We start from the raw sequence: 12,104 nt of genomic DNA, 5'->3' as shown, positions 1-12,104 counted from the left end.
CTGCCTGAAACTGAAACTTCAGAATTTCCAGAATTAGGCGAGAAATGTTGATATCTTCAAACATGTCGTCTTCGCCATCTCTGAAACAATTTTGTCCAAAGAAGTGATAAAAGAGTGAGGAAGTCAGTTAAGAGAACTCTCATAGACTACTTAAGAGCTAGAACTGAAGCTGACATTTTCTTTATATTCTCTACATTACTGAGCCTAGTTTTGTGTTTGTTGGAGCTCAATTGGTACTTGCTGATAGATTAGTTGAATTCTAATAAGCAGCCAAAAAAAATCATTGAGAAGATGAGCATGGGAATGTCCATCTCAAGTTCTAGGGCTAGTTTCTTACAGGATTCAGTGACTTCAGAACGGTTTACCTTTGTGATGCCTCCTGAAAATGGCCTCTCTGAAACACAAAAAAACCTTTCATTACTGGGACTTCAGTTTGAACACAGTTTTCTTCTAGAGAATAAAGACAAGACAGAATGACTACTCCCTGAAGTTCTTAAAGGTAAAATACACCTTATAGCCAGTGACTGTTGACACAGAAAAGTATCTCGTATATGTATTGATTTATAAAGAAAAGACTATTGTCTTCACAACCAGATTGTTTATAGAAACTATGTTTGAAAAATAAAACTTCAGATTTTAGTCAAGACAGCCATATCATCAGCAATTTTCAGAGACCTGAAGTTGAGATCATTTTAATATTGAACAGACATTCTCCATCCTATGCCGATCATTATTTATGAGTGACTTCAATTGCCGAATTAAAGAACTGTGATACAGAACTGCAAAAATGTATCATTAAACCACTGAATATGAAAGAAGAAGGCTGTGAAACCCTGGGGTGCTACAAGCAGCAACGCAATGTGCTGTGAAAACACATTAATTTTGGAAGGATCTGTCTCACCACCATCATTTGACCCTGAAACAAAACCAAAACAAAACAACACAAAACAAGAAACCAAACAAAGCCCTGCACAGGTACAGAATGTTTCTTCTTTGAACAGCACAACAGAAAATAACTAACACAGTTTGGCACGGAAAGTACAAAATGCTTTCAAAGCTGGAGCAATTGACCATCCATTTTAGCCACTATCCCTAAAATAAAGGACAGGAGAGGGAGAGTGAAAAGTAATTGCTCACCACAGTGTTATTTTATCATCCTTTATAGCTGGCTTTTCTTGTTTCAGAGAGGAAATATTATTTGGAATGTGAATTAGAAAATTTCAGAAGTGTTTTCCTGATAGTATAAGAGGTATTTGTTCCTATTTGATTCTCTTTTTAAACTTTTAATTACTGAATTTTATCTTATGTCTCCTTGATTTTTTCTTATATTTGCAGAGAAAAAGCCATATTTTTCAACTATTAGAAATAGACTGGAAGACACACCCATAAATTGTGTGTAGTTTTGCAAATATTTCTGTCTCAGGAAATGAATGAAGAAAAAAAATTCTTTTGTTTTGTTTTGGCATAATAAGGGTTCCAGTAGCCAGAGAAGAACTCCCTCCAGAACTAACCATGGCAGGGAGATTTACCCCTGCAACAAACACTTTCTTTTCAATTTATACAGCATCCTAACACTAGCCAGTGTATTGCCATTTTTCTCTGACTGGCCTAACACTTTGTTTGGAGTAAACCTTGGCAGTGTACTATTCTAAGTGTAGGGTGTCCATCTACACCATAGCAGATGCATCAGTCATTAGTGGTCTAACCCATTAAAGCCAACCAAGGAATCTTCCCCTATGAACTTCAGTGCTTCACTATTTTAACTGTCTATGACATACAGACTGGAGTACCTTTGATGGGAGTCACCAATCAACCTTTTGTATCCCAAGACCCAAACACCCTTAGGTAGAAAGAATAGTGCTACTGGTGTCTTTCTTAAAAGGGGACCAATATTCATTCACTTCAGGCCCCATCTATAAAAGAAATGGTAGTAAAATACAGAGCCAACTGACAGAAAACATCAGCTCTGAGGTGAAATTCTCCCACCAGTTTTCAACCGTCATTAGTACAAGTGAAAAAGGAGACTGTTAAAGCTGCCTTGTCATGTGTATGTGGAGGCTGCATATTCTGGGCAGCTGGGGCTGGTTACAAGAGCCTTTGTGTTGTCCTGGGTCTTGTTTACATTTACATTTTTCCAGAGGATACCACCTTCAAGTGGACTCTTGTACTGCTCATGCCATACTCAGGGCCATGGGTGGGGAAATGGTAGAATTAAAAGAAAGCTTGTAAAGAAATCCAGAAACAGGACTTGATTTGCCACAGTCGGTGTACCACATGGAAAATGAAGGCACTGCTGAAGTAGATAAATATTACTGGTGTAGGTAAATAAGGCAGTTGTCACAAATATTTATAATAGGATTTATTCAGGGCATTGGTTATTTGCATAATCAATAGCTGGTGTCTGAAACACTTTGAGGTCCTCCAGATATTTGCATCTCAGGTTATTGTTTAGCAAGACACTATTACCCTTAAGCTAGACAGAAGCTGAGTGGAGACTGTCACTGAGCCCTGGGGACAGTGGAACAAGCACACAGTGTACTTACCCAGTGGGAGCTGAAACCACAGAGAAGCAACGGCCTTGGCCAGAAAGCCTTATAAGCCTGAAACTGTGACAGCAATATCCTGAATTCTTTCATCAATCCTCCAATTTCCCACCAGTGTCTCCCAATGATAAATCCTAGTTTGCAACCAACAAATTGACACTGGACTTAGAAATACTAAGCTGGCACATGTCAGGTGCCTTGCAGTTCAGTGAAGATCAGGGGAAGGGGAAGGAACGGATATGAGGGCAGCCAAGGAGATCTGGGAATAATTTTCAAAGGATCACTGGTTCTTGTGATCTATCTTGGTCTTGTAACATAAAACCCTGGTCCTCTTTCTGGAGAAACGCTCTCCCCACCCATTGCCTACTACCAACCCTCACTTCTAACCCCTTTTGCTATATAAACAGGCTGGTTAAAAAACATGATACAAAATCTGTGAGCCCTTGTAAAAAGTAGTGATTTATCAATGAAGATTTCAAATAATGGATATAAAAGAGGTACTCACACATTCATTCTCCAATCTGTGGACGTGAATATTCTTATTAGTATCTAGTACCATCTCTTCTTATTCAGTTCCAGGAATCATCCCTCTGCATTCTTTATTTGTAAATGTGTCATATCTGGTTGTTTTAGTCCATTTGGGCTGCTGTAACAAAAGTACTGTATACTGGGTAGCTTAAACAATGAACATTTATTTCTTATAGTTCTGGAGGCTAGAAAATCCGAGATCAAGGTACCAGTAGATTCAGTGTCTGGTAAGAGCTCACTTCATGGTTTATAGATGGCTGTATTCTCCCTGTGTCCTCACGTGAATGAAGGGTGGAAGGAGAGTTCTGAGATTCCTAATAAGGACACTAATTCCATTCACAAGGACTCCACCCTCATGACCTAATCACATCCCAAAAGTCCACTGCCAAACATCATCACATTGGGGATTAGGTTTCAACCTATGAATTAGGTGGGAACACAAATATTCTTCTATAGCACTGGCTAATTTTATACCTCTCGTCACAAGAAAAAGATAGAGACTCTGCTATTACTCACTGTTCCATGGCCCTATATTCAATATAGAATTTGTCTGTACTGAAACTATACAGACCTTTTTGCCTCTACATTTCCCTAATATTTACATAATTCTAGGGTTTCATTATTACTCATTATGTTGATCATCTATCATGCTGCCCATGACAGCTGGCTCCTGATGACTCTCTTAAAGATTGTTACTGTGCTTTGTTGATGGTAATCACAAATCAGTCTTACCCAGAATACACAGAAAATTGTGAACAATGATTCAGTTTTTAGTCATGTTAAACTGACTGTTTAGAATTTTGTAGCATTAACATTGAATAACACATCTTCCAAAAACAGCACTCTGAAAGTCTTTAGACAATAACCACTGCATTTCCAGGTTGGGATCTGTTCCAGTTTTGACGTACCCATGTCTTTTGCAGCTACCATCAGAAGGGACAATAAGAATGTTTGTCCCTTATCTGGAAGAGCATCTTAGAAGACATAGGAAGTGACCACATTGATTGGAAGGGCTGGTTTGTACTGTGGAGTAACAGTCTTATATTCTCTCAGAGGAGATAGTTGTGGTCACTTGTTTTAGTTTCATAGGGCTGCCATAACAAAATACTACAAACTATATGGATTAAACAATGGAAATTTATTGTCTCACCTCTCTGGAGGCTAGGATTGCTTCCTTCCAATGACTATGAGGGAGAAACTGTTCCATGCCTGTCTCCTAGTTCCTGGTGGTTTGCTGGCAATCTTTGGTGTTCTTTGGCGTGTGGCATTGTAATTCAAATCCCCCCATGGCATTTTCTCTCTTTCTCAGTCTCGATGTCCAAGTTTATCCTTTTTGGAAGGATACAGACATATTGGATTAGTGTTTATCCTAATGACTTCATCTTAACTTGATCATCTGCAAAGCCTCTATTTCCAAATAAGGTCACAATCACAGATACCAGGCATTAGGACTTCAACACGTTTTAGGGAGTCACAGTTCAATCCAGAGTACTGTTCTTGGCTGACTGCCTGATGTTTGACATAGAGCTTGCAGAAGGGGTGGGGTAACTGCCCTTGGTGCCAATGATAGGCGATGCCTAATACCACCCCCACTGCTCCTGAGTGTTGTGGAGGTGAGGTGGGCTGCATGGTTGAAATCAAATGGGACTGAGCTATTCTAGCCCACACCTGTGGCTCAAGCCCAAGCGTTAGCAATGTGTTGTTGGAGAACATGAGTTCTAAACTAATCCTACCTCTGACATGAATGAGAGTTAACCAAAATCATAACATTAGCACCATTCTGGCAGCTTAATATTACATGATCCTGTGAGAGAATCCTATTTTTCCCATTTCTTTGGTGGTATGGAAGAACTTTTTGATTTTTAATTTTCTATTTTTATTTCTTTTTGCTTATTTCCATGGGAATCTCTATAGTGTTAGACACCACTTATCTAGAAGAAAAGAACAATACACCAGTATCCTTTCATTAGGAAATTAAAAATTAAAAAGTGCTTCCAGACAAATATACTGTTGATGATATAATGTATAGCCAAGTGACACATAAGTATGAAATGATTTTCTCAGTTTTACTTTGTATCAAAATCTGTGATATTAAGCAGAAATTTGTTTTAGTTATTGAATCAAGTAATTAAAAGAACAGAAGACAAATTTCATTTACATTGAAGTTAATAAATTGGTTATCTTTCTTTTTTCAGGGTTTATGATGATCTTCTAAATAATGGACTCTAGGAGCACATAACTTGACATTTTGGTCTCTAATTCAGGGATACATTGAAAAGAAAAGCAGCTAGATAGAAATTATTAATGTCAGTGATGTTAAAAATTCTTCACTGAAGAAAACTTAAATGGAAAAGTACTTTAAAACTATAATCTGTGACTTGAAGTACAAATTAAAATATATTTTTAAAAGTTACTCTCAAAAGATGTGTTTTTCATTAAAAAGAAGATAGCTGAAACAATGTTCTAATCTCAAAGTACGTGAAATTTCAAATTCTAAGGAGGATACATGTACAACAATGTAATTATCTAAGTAGTTTTGAGGAAGAAAAAAGTTTTCTTTTTTTAATAAAGACTTATTATTTCACTAAATGAATCATAGTTTGACTAAATTCAGTTTTTAATTCAGTGATAATTCAGCTTTTAAAATTTGGGCTTTATCATAGTCTAGAGGAAAGAGGGTGAGTAAAAACATCTACAGCAGTGTTTTGTTATCTTATGACTTCATGAGACATTTATATCATGGGACCAGAGTCTGGTTCTCAGTACTTTATAATCTGGATATTGATTCTTATCAGTCTACCTAGGGATGTTCATATGCTAGTATATTCATCCAAATAACAATAGATTAATTTAAAAGTCAGAAAGCAGTTTTATAACTGTGCATGGAGACATTCAAATGTTTAATCATGATCCCCATTTACATGCTAACTCAATACTTTAGTAGCTTCCTGCATTCTAAAGAATTAAGTTTAATATATTTATCTTGGCATGTGATATACAGTGACCTTATTCTGAACATATTTCTACACTTATCTGTGATTACTCCTCTCCATACCCGCTATATTCCAGAAATTTTTCCAGTTTCACCTTTTTCCTTTTATGAGTTAACTACATTATACCCTCCACTTGGCGTGCCATTCCTCCTTTCAAGAGACGTTTACATCTCTACAGATTCAGCTCATGTTATCCCTTTCATGAAATCTTCTCCTATTCTACCCTCTGCTTCCAAATGCCAGATGAAGAATTATTAATTCTTTTCTATATCTTTTTACTTAATATTGTAGCTATGTTTTCATGGATTTATTTCCCCTATGATTACATACTTTTAAGGCAGCAGATAAGACATTGACATATTAATTATTGCATTCTCCGTAGCTTTATGCAAAATGTCTTCTACTTAGTATTTTCTCAATAAAATAATTTAATAAAGTATGCTGAGATTTTAAAAAACAGTTAAACAAAATATTTATACTGGTTAATCAGTTCAAATTTATTAAAAGATCTGATTGGAGGAAATTTGAGGATTTTAATTAGTAACATTAATAAAATCTGGTAGTTTAATCCAACCCTTTATACAAAAGGACATATTTGCCAAACAAATATAAACATTTATCTTCAGTGTTGTGATTCCTATTCTCTAAGTAAGAGCCAACATATTGCTAAATGCTTGGCCCATATGTAGACACTCAAGAAATGTTGCCTGAATGGATGCCAGTGTCAGATTCTGGCCTTTTGGCTCTCCATTTTTTCCCCCAGATTTCAGTCATGCCTTAGCCTTCTGCTGACTTTACATAGAAGAAGTTACAATTAATTAGGTCACAGTTTATCCTATATTGGCTTTATCTGAGTCTCTTTAATGAGATTTGAGAAGCCCCCCTGTGTAATCATCCTCACATTTAGGAACCATCTGTTAGAATAGGTCACTTCTGCAGGTGGCTAATCTCATTAATTTATGTAGAATCTTTCCAGCTTCAAGATCAGAGTGAAATTTTCCTACTAGTTCCCAATCTTTGGAGGAACACCTCATTTGGAGTCTTTAGCCATCTATGATCTGGAGAAAGAACTAAACATACCTTAATTTATACGCAAATTCCTTTTACAGTGAGAATGATTCACATGATATGTAGTACAAGTTAAATTGACTCCACATTTATACAGCCTATTGTTACTCTCCATGGAGAGCCAGCATGCCATTTAGAAAGGTGGTAATTTGAGCCTTAATTACTATTGACTCAAATGGTGACTCATGACAACTGTGTTCCTTCAGAAATAACACACAATGAATCCTACTGAATTCTTACATCTTCATTTAATCTTAACATTGGAGATAGCAGAGCTTGAACTCTGCATAAAAGTATGTCCAGAATTGTCTGTAAAGAAGAATATTTGGTCTGCACCTTTTCAGCTGCTCTGTCTTTCTACACTGGTTGAACAGCAGTGTTATTGAAAACAATCATAAATTATATATTTTGCATTAATGACACTGACTACTTGTACCAATGGATAAAGTAAACATGAACACCCAATGATTTTAGAGAAAGACAGAATAACCCCAATATCAGAACATGGCATTATAAAAATATGTATTCTGCTCATGAAAGCAGAAAATTACTATCATAAAATTTAATGCTTTTATTGAAGTGAAGTAGAGAGAGATTACTAAATGTTAGAATTGAAGGAACCTCAGCGACCTTCTTAATCATTTCACTTTTCAATAAGGAAATAACTACAGAAATCTGTTGTGACCTACATATAATCAGACAGCTAATTATGGAAAACAAGAACTAGAATCGGTATCCAGGCTGTCAATACTCTGTGTGTGTGTGTGTGTGTGTGTATGCGTGTGTGTGTGTGTGTGTGTGTTTAATAGAATATACATTTTTTCTTTTGAGAAGATTTATGTTCACAGCAAAGTTGAGTGGAAGGTACAGAGAATTCCCATATGCCTCCTGTCCGCACATATATATAGCTTCCCCTTTTATCAACATCTCCCACCAGAGTGGTACATTTGGTACAATTGATGAACCTACACTGACAAATCATAATCACCTAAAGTCCATAGTTCATATTGGGGTTCACTCTTGGTGTTGTACATTCTATGTGATTGAACAAATGTATAATGACATATATCTACCTTTACAGTTCCACTGAATAGTTCCACTACACTACACTGAGTAGTTCCACTGCTCTAAAATCCTCTGTACTCCATCTAATCATCCCTCCCTCTTCTGTAACCCTGGAAACCACTTTTTTTTTTTTTTTTTTTACTGTCTCCATAGTTAGGCTTTTTCCAGAATAACATATAGTTGGATTCACAGTATGGAGCCAATTTTTCAGGTTGGCTCCTTTCACTTAGTAATATGCATTTAAGATTTCTCCATGTCTTTTCTGTACTAAGTTCTTTTTAGTATTGAATAACATTCCATTGTCCTGATGTACCACAGTGTATTCATCCATTCACTTATTGAAAGGCATCTTGGTTCCTTCCAGCTTTGGCAATTATAAATAAGGCTGTTACAGACAAACTGTGTGCAGGTTTTTATGTGGACAAAAGTTGTCAACTCATTTGTGTAAACACCAAGAAGAGCAATTGCTGGATTGTATGGTAAGAATATGATTAGTTTTATAAGAAATCACCAAACAGTTCTCAAAGTGGCTGTATCATTTTGCATTGCCACCAGCAACGCATCCTTACTAGGATCTGGTGATGTCAGTGTTCTGGATTCTGACTATTCTAATAGGGGTGTAGTATATCTTTTGTTGTTTTTTTTTAGTTTGTATTTCCCTGATGACATGTGATGTGGAACAACTTTTCATGTGCTTATTTGCCAACTGCCTATCTTATTTGGCAAGGTGTCTGTTAAGATTTTGGCCCATTTTTTAGTCAGTTGTGGTTTGTTTTCTTACTGTTTTAAGAGCTTTTTAAAAAATATTTGGGATAATGGTCCTCTATCAGATATGTGTTTGCAAATATTTTCTCCCAATTCAGCTTGTGTTTTCATTCTCTTGCCAGTGTCTTTCACAAAGCAGAAATTATTTCTTTTAATGAAGTCCAGCTTATCAATTATATCTTTCATGGATCGTGATTTTGGTGTTGTATATAAAGACATTGCTGTATCCGAGGTTGTTCAGGTTTCTCCTATGTTATCTTCCAGGAGTTTTATAGTTTGGCATTTTACATTTAGGTGTATAAGGCATTTTGAGTTAATTTTTGTGACGGGTGTAAAGTCTATGTCTAGAGTGAATTTTTGCATGTGGATGTCCAGTTGTTCCAGCACCATTTGTTAGAAAGACTATCTTTGCTCCACTGTATTTCTTTTGTACATTTGTCAAAGATCTGTTGACGGTATTTATTTGGGTATATTTCTATGCTCTCTGTTCTGTTCCCTTGATCTATTTGTATATTCTTTTTTTTAAAATAAATTTATTTATGTTTATTTTTATTTATTTTTGGCTGCATTGGGTCTTAGCTGCTGCACAAGGGCTTTCCCTAGTTGCAGCGAGTGGGGGCTAGTCTTCGTTGTGGTGTGTGGGCTTTTCATTGTGGTGGCTTCTCTTGTTGTGGAGCATGGGCTCTAGGAGTGCGGGCTTCAGTAGTTGTGACACACAGGCTTAGTAGTTGTGGTTTGTGGACTCTAGAGCACAGGCTGAGTAGTTGTGGCTCACGGGCTTAGTTGTTCCATGGCTTGTGGGACTTTCCCGGACCAGGGCTCGAGCCTGTGTCCCCTGCATTGGCAGGCAGATTCTTAACCATTGTGCCACCAGGGAAGCCCTATTTGTCTGTTTTTTGCTAGTGCCAAACAGTCTTCATTAATGAAACTTTACAGTAAGTCTTGAACTGGGTTAGTGTCTGTCCAACTTTGTTCTTCCCTTTTAATATTTTTTGGCTATTATGGGTCTTTTGCCTCTCTATGTAATCTTTAGAATCAGTTTGTTGATATCCACACATAACTTCTGGGATTTTGATTGATTGGGATTGCAGTGAATCTATAGATCAAGTTGGGAAGAACTGACTTCTTGACAATACTGAGTCTTCCAGTTCATGAACATGGAATAGCTCTCCATTTATTTAGATCTTCTTTGCTTTCTTTTATCAGACTTTCATAATTTTCCTCATATACATTTTGTACATATTTTGTTGGTACATAATTATATACCTAGGTATTTCATCTGGGGGGTTGTGAATGTAGATGCTATTTTTTAAAAATTTTTATTGGGAAGACCTTCAAGATGGCGGAGGACAAAGACGTGGAGATCACCTTCCTCCCCACAAATACATCAAAAATATATCTACATGTGGAATAACTCCTACAGAACACCTACTGAACACTGGCAGAACACCTCAGACTTCCCAAAAGGCAAGAAACACCACATATACCTGGGTAGGGCAAAAAAAAAAGAAGAAACAGAGACAAAAGAATAGGGACAAATCCTGCACCTCTGGGAGAGAGCTGTGAAGGAGGAAAAGTTTCCATGCACAAGGAAACCCCTTCACTGGCGGAGACGGGGTGTGGATGGGGGGGAAGCTTCAGAGCCACGGAGGAGAGTGCAGCAAAAGGGGTGCAGAGGGCAAAGCAGAGAGATTCCCGCACAGAGGATCAGTGCTGACCAACACTCACCAGCCTGAAAGGCTTGTCTGCTCACTGACCAGGGTGGGTGGGGGCTGGGAGCTGAGGCTCAGTCATTGGAGGTCAGATCCCAGGGAGAGGACTGGGGTTGGCTGTGTGAACACAGCCTGAAGGGGGCAAGTGTGCCACAGCTAGATGTGAGGGATTCCAGGAAAATCTCTGGACTGGCCTAAGAGGCAAGAGACCATTGTTTCGGGGTGCACGAGGAGAGGAGATTCAGAGCGCTGCCTAAACAAGCTCTGGGGACAGACACGAGCTGCAGCTATCAGCACAAACACCAGAGACCAGCATGAAATGTTAAAGCTGCTTCTGCAGCCATCAAGAAACCTGTGTGCAAGCACAGGTCACTATCCACACCTCCCCTACTGGGAGCCTGTGCAGCCCACCACTGCCAGGGTCCCATGATCCACAGACAACTTCCCCGGGAGAAAACACGGCACGCCTCATGCTGTTGCAATGTCATGCAGGCCTCTGCCACTGCAGGCTCACCCTGCATTCCACACCCCACCCTCCCCCCGGCCTGAGTAAGTCAGAGTGCCCTAATAAGCCACCGCTTTAACGCTGTCCTGTCTGGGCGAACAACAGACTCCAGAGGGCAACCTACATGCAGATCCGGGGCCAAATCCAAAGGTGGACCCAAGGAGCTGTGCGAACAAAGAAGAGAAAGGGAAATTTCTCAGTGCAGCCTCAGGAGCAGTGGATTAAATCTCCACAATCAACTTTATGTACCCTGCATCTGTGGAACACCTGAATAGACAACAAATCATCCCAAAATTGAGGCGGTGGACTTCGGGAACAACTGCAGACTTGGGGTTTGCTGTATGTGACTGACTAGTTTCTGATAAATATGTTTATCTTAGTTTAGTTTTTAGTGCTTGTTATCATTGGTGGATTTGTTTATTGGTTTGCTTGCTCTCTTCTTTTAATTTTATTTTAATATATTTTTTATTTTTAATTTTAGTAATTTTATTTTATTTATTTTTCTTTCTTTCTTTCTTTTCTACCTTTTCTTCTGAGCTGTGTGGCTGAGAAGGTCATGGTGCTCCAGCCGGGTGTCAGGCCTGAGCCTCTCAGGTGGGAGAGCTGAGTTCAAGACATTGGACTGACAGAGACTTCCTGGCCCAATATAATATCAATCAGCGAGAGCTCTTTCAGAGATCTCTGTCTCAACAGTACACAGCTCCACTCAACGACCAGCAAGCTACAGTGCTGGACAACCCATGCCCAACAACTAGCAAGACAGGAACACAACCGCACCTGTTAGTAGACAGGCTGCCTAAAATCATAATAAGTTCAGAGACACCCCAAAACAAACCAGCGGACACACTCCTGCCCACCGGAAAGACAAGATCTAGCCTCATCCACCGAACACAGGCACCAGGAAATGTACACAACACACTGAACC

At 38.4% G+C, this 12,104-nt stretch overlaps 1 long non-coding RNA gene across 2 annotated transcripts in view; it reads right to left on the bottom strand.

The window, feature by feature from the left end:
• LOC309660152 overlaps window positions 1–4,645 on the bottom strand; it is a 68,709-nt gene extending 64,064 nt beyond the window's left edge. For both annotated transcript variants that reach the window (XR_014263211.1, XR_014263212.1), the window contains exon 1: window positions 1–4,645. This is a non-coding gene — a long non-coding RNA (uncharacterized lncRNA).
• Window positions 4,646–12,104: the final 7,459 nt, after the last annotated feature.

Source organism: Balaenoptera physalus (assembly GCF_965194825.1).
Source record: "Balaenoptera physalus genome assembly, chromosome: 4".
Lineage (NCBI taxonomy): Eukaryota > Metazoa > Chordata > Mammalia > Artiodactyla > Balaenopteridae > Balaenoptera > Balaenoptera physalus.
This window is presented reverse-complemented; position numbering and strand designations above follow the sequence as displayed.